This window comes from Ammodytes marinus, assembly GCF_949987685.1.
Source record: "Ammodytes marinus genome assembly, chromosome: 21".
NCBI lineage: Eukaryota > Metazoa > Chordata > Actinopteri > Uranoscopiformes > Ammodytidae > Ammodytes > Ammodytes marinus.
In genome coordinates, this window is record NC_137225.1 from 19,146,733 (window position 1) to 19,152,204 (window position 5,472).

General features: G+C 39.7%; 1 long non-coding RNA gene across 1 annotated transcript; it reads left to right on the forward strand.

Annotated features, from left to right (window-relative positions):
* The first annotated feature begins 459 nt into the window (after positions 1-459).
* On the forward strand, positions 460-1,715 carry LOC307267504. Its single transcript, XR_013845403.1, has 3 exons — positions 460-563; positions 897-1,040; positions 1,550-1,715. It is a non-coding gene; the product is annotated as an uncharacterized lncRNA (long non-coding RNA).
* The last annotated feature ends 3,757 nt before the right edge of the window (positions 1,716-5,472 follow it).

Genomic DNA, 5,472 nt, shown 5'->3' on the forward strand with positions numbered 1-5,472 from the left:
AAAAGTCATTCTCCATCAGAGATGACGGTTAACTCATCATTCATCTCTCTTCCACCAAGGTGTTGAGGGGGATGCACTACCTTTTTCATAACACACCAGCAAGGAGGGATGACTTCGTTGCCCTCACCAAATCCACAGTCTTCCCGTTACCATTCTGTGGCCATAGGTGGATTGAAAACCTGCCAGTTGTGGAGAGGGCCATAGAGGTAATAGTAATAAAACTTTATTTATATTATAGCACTTATCAAAACATAATTACAAGGTGCTGCACAATATGATAAAATAGACATGCATGATGAAATAATACACACATACATGATGAAATATTAAAGGTATGGCCTTCACTGGTGACGTACGTGGATGCAGTGAGGACAAAGAAGGTTCCAAACCCTGGAACAGCCTCATTTGACACCATTGAAGCAGCCAAGCAAGATCCACTCATCTTGCCCAAGCTACAATTCTTCATGGCCATCTCAAGGACCTTCACTCCCTTTCTGACTAAGTATCAGACTGACGAACCAGTCATGCCATTCCTTAGCAAGGACTTGGTGGAGTTGTTCAAGGTAATCAAATTAATAATGAAGAATCAACAAGAAAAGCAAAACAAGTTGAGCGTGTGTGGGCATACTGTATGTGTGCGGGCATGTGTGTATGAGCATGCAAAAATGGGAGACGCTGTTTGGTAGCTTGATTCATCAAACTCTTCCCTAATCAAAACATAAAATGACTGAAAGATTATGTTTTTGCTAAGTAAAGGTCACTCATCATTTATTTATACTTGCTTATGATGATGTTAAGAGATTATTTTAAATAAATAATAACTAATATAGAAATGTTTATCATGACATTATCAAGGTACCTACCCCTCTATATAACAATTCCTTTTACCCTTTCAGAGTATGCTTAGGCGTTTTGTCAAGAGGGAGCATATCCAAAACATCACTCCACTGCAGATGGTGAGGCTGGATGTCGCTGACCAAAAGATCTGGGTCAACCTAAAGGAAGCTGACATAGGCTTGGGTGCAGAGGCAGCCCTCAAGGTAATTTAGATGTATTACTTATTACTTACTTTCTATCAAATGATGCTCCATATCCACCAGGCAGGAGAGAATGCTGTGTTAGGCCATTCAGCTGTATTTATAACACATTACCCATCTGTCAGGACCTCCAGAGAAAGAACAGCATAGGAGAGCTCACTGCCCTAGAGTTTAGGAAGGACTGCGTGAAGGGTATGTCAAATATCCTAAAGAAAGTCCAGGACAAGAGCCCCCTGAAGTACCCTATTGTGAGACAGGTGGCATGCCTGGACCCCACAGCCATGTACTCCGACCCAGACTGGTGCCAGGGAAGAATGAGAAGTGTAGTGCAGAAATTCCTGCAAGACAAGCAGTTGTCCAGAGGTGTCTCTGCTGGTATGAATAGTTCATAGAATAGTTTTAATGTTGTTCCTGATTATAAGGAACAATTGGACATAAGACCTTATGACTTGTATCATAATTAATCATCTAAATAAAATTTCACATATTTCCTTTCATCTGCTTTATTACAGGTGATGTGATTATCCAACAGTTTGGGAACTTCCTGTCTGTCGAGGCTAAAAGTGAGCAGTTTTTGTCCTTCCGGCCCATAGAAACCAGGCTTGATGTGTTTCTGCATGGCTTTCTCAGCCAACCCTACCCTGAGCTTTGGGGTTTCTGTCAGAAGATCCTACTGTTATCCCATGGGCAGGCAACAGTCGAGAGAGGCTTCTCGATTAATAAGGAGGTGGAGACTGTAAACCTTAAGGAGGACAGTGTCATTGCCCAGAGACTGGTATGTGACTACGTTGCCGTTTGTGGGGGGGTTGCCAATGTACCTCTCACCAAGGAGCTGCTGACCTCGGTGGGATCAGCAAGGTCAAAATATAGAGAACACCTTGACCTGGAAAAGAGGAAGAGCCAAGGTGCTGCACAAGGGCAGAAGAGGAAAGCTGCAGAAGAACACATCGCTGAGCTTAAAAAGAAAAAGAAAACTCTTCTGGAGGTATGTGGCTCTCTGGAGAAAGATGCTGACCTGTTTGCCGAGCAAGCTGAGGGTAAGTCTGGCACCTTGATGGCTCAGCTCATTACAAAATCAAACATCCTCAGGAAGAGATGCAAGGAAAAATTAAGTGAGCTGAAAAGCATAGAGGCAGAACTGGGGATTAAGGCTACAGAACTGAGGCTCACCTGAGGCTCATAACGTGTGTGCAGTAGGTCCATTAGTTTTTTTTGCGTTAGAGGTTTGCAGCTGCACTTGTTATTTTGTGAACCACAGAGCACACTGCTGTTTGACTCAATGTACTAAATTTGTTTGTATATTTTGTATTTTTGTAAATTATTTTGTATACTTCTTGGTCGGAAACATGCTGTTAAACTGCACTTGTACTTACAGTTTTTGAACCAGAGAGCACTGAGTATCACTTTATGTTCAATAAACAAACTAAAAGTAAACTTGAATGAGTCTCATTGAGTGACACACATGCTATGCTTGAGTTGTAATACAGCGGGATCCCCCCCACCATCGCGGGTTTAAGGTCTTAAATTTCATTCAAGGTGGTATTAAAAAGGTCTTAAAAAGTCTTAAATTTGACTTGCTGAAACCTGCAGATACCCTGAAATATAGAAATGCCTGTTTTTGGAAAGATCAACCTTATCATTATAAATGACGATCAAGCTTTCATTTTGACTGGCACAGTTGATACTCTTTATTGTGATGAGCACCTTAATGCCTACTGTATCCAGGAGAGGAATGATTAATTTTCTGTTATTTCTGTTGATAAGTTAATTTATTATAGACCCTATGATAAACAGTTTTCTAATGGGATGGATGAAAAAGTATACATTGTGCCACATTGCCATATTGTGTGACCCTGTGAGAAACAGTACTCTAATGAGATGGATGAAAAAATGTACATATTGCCATATTGTGACCTGTGCTATTGAGGCTGGCAGCTGTGAAACATGTTAAAGCCAATGCTGTGTTAAATGGTGTACTTGAAAATACAATTTATTTTGAAATACAAACTTTTTGCATTGTCTTTTTCTTCCTTATAATAATACCGTACTGTAGGAATATGATTTAGAAGTAATAATATAAGCTAAATATTTGACCATGTATAGCATTAGGGATTATAACTCCCCACAGTGTTTTTAAAAATATATAAATCAACTCTTTAGAGGGTTAGATATCGAGTTAAATTTTAAATCTGATGTGGTGTTAAATGGGAGCAACTCTATTCAGTGTTAAAAAATAATACACTGATGGGTGTTAGATTTTAACACTGCACACTAGTGTTGTGTAAATTTAACCCTGGTGAGTGTTGACCAGTGTTAAATTTCAACTATCGAGAGAGTTGATTCAACTCAATCACAGTGTAAAGTATTTAACACTTTTAAAAGTGTTATTTTTACTCGATCTGGTGTGGACCTATATACACACTTTCAAAGTGTTGAATTTAACTCTATAGGTGTTGAATTAACACTGCCGATTTTGCTGTGCACACACAGAGTCTAAAGCCACCAATCTGACGTAGAGGTTGTGGCCATCATCGTTTACCTACGCTCAGTAACTATGGAAACCTAGCTTCCATTTCCAAGAGGGAGAGATAAGAGGAAAATAAATTGAGGGATAAGACGGTCAAAATAAATCTGTTGAGCATGTAGAAACAGAAGGAGTAGAAAGGGACAGGATATCAACATCAATATCATGATAGTCTTACAGTTCTTTGCCATAAAAACCTCCCGCATCTTTTTAGCTTTTTGTTAAGACACACCTCGTGCTGAACCCCCAAAAGCACTGACTATTTAAACTCAGCCTCTGAATCATTAATCATGCTGCTCCATACTCAATCACACAGGCTACCTGGACAGAGGGTCCGGGCCCTGTCTTCCATTAACCAAGCCTGTCACGTCTGTAATCCACGGAGAGCCCACTCCAGACTCATATCTGACGAGATAACACACATGGCCAGCCCTGATTTATGACCGCTCGTCTGTTCCTGAGATGATCCTTTACAGGCAGGGAAATGGAACACAAGACAACCGATCTAAAGCTTAAGTGTTTGGGCTATTGTTGATCATCGGTAATGTGCATAGTAGTCACATTAGGGCAGATTTAGAGGGATGAGGCCATTTGTGATGGTCACTCACAACACATTACGTTTCACAAGTTAGTCTATAATGAAAACGGAAAAAGATAAAGAATGAATCAGAAAAAAATAACTAAATCTAAAGAAACTAAATCATATTATATCAAATAATAACTGATAATATTGGAAAGGTATACATCACAAGCCACAGTGTAATGTAGAGCCTTACAGCTGTGAGCAAGGTAGATAGGGGCCATAATAGAGGCCCATTAAGAGCGAGGATATTAACTATGCTGTGGTCAGGCTAGAGTCATACCTTTAATCAGCGCCCAAAACCTTGCTGTCACAACCTGGCAACCCGACACTCTGCTGCTACTGAATAAAACATAACACCCAGACTCCCTTTAGGAAAAAAAAGAGGTAGAATCTAGAATCTGGCAGACACATAAACAGGAACACAGTCTTCTGATTAGTGCAGGCGATTAGAAGCATGTGCTTTCCCCATGTTCTGTAAACCAACATGGAGATTGATATTCATTTTTCGCATCTAAAATGTAAAAGAGGGGAATCTGCTTTTCAAGTAAGTTTGCTTGTTTGTACACTAAAGTAAGATGGCTAATTGTTACGGCTGTTTAATGGATGGTATGAACGTTGGACCCCTTTGATCCATGCTTTGCTAATTCATGACTAATTAAAACTAATGAATAAATAACGACGTGGCCTTTTTCGAAAGGAATGCAAAAGAAAAACCTTAACTAATCTTCGTTTAGCCTTAATTGGCAGAGTTGTTGAACTTGAGATAGGTCTCAAGAACACTTTTTGAAGGCAGGTCGTTACCACAACTGCTGGGGATATAATTAAATTGCCTGTGCATTGTCTGATTCATTGGTTATCATCACCACTGCGATTGGATGTAAAACCTCCTGCTACAAATGCAACCAACAACTTGATTTACTTCTAATCTGAAATTTGAAAAAAAAAATGACTCAGTCCCTCCCTGCCTTTGTTCTCAATCCCTCAAAAGCTTAGTCTTGTCTTAATCTTGATACATTCTGGTCACGGCATGGTCTTGACTACAACACAACACAGTAAGAACACAATGGGAGATATAGACAGAGCCTCATGTCCAATAGAAACAGCCTCTTTATTTTTCTGTAAAACTTGTTAAGATTGTTTGATTTCTAAATACTGAACATTTCTACATTTAAGCTATAATAATGGCATTGTGGCATGGTGTTTTCCAGCCTGTCTACTTTGACCTACGGTATAGTTTACCTTGTTGAATTTGTGTCTGTGTGCACTGTGCAGGGATTACATGTGTATATCCATGTGTTTTTTTTACACATGCACCGTGTTGCACGCCC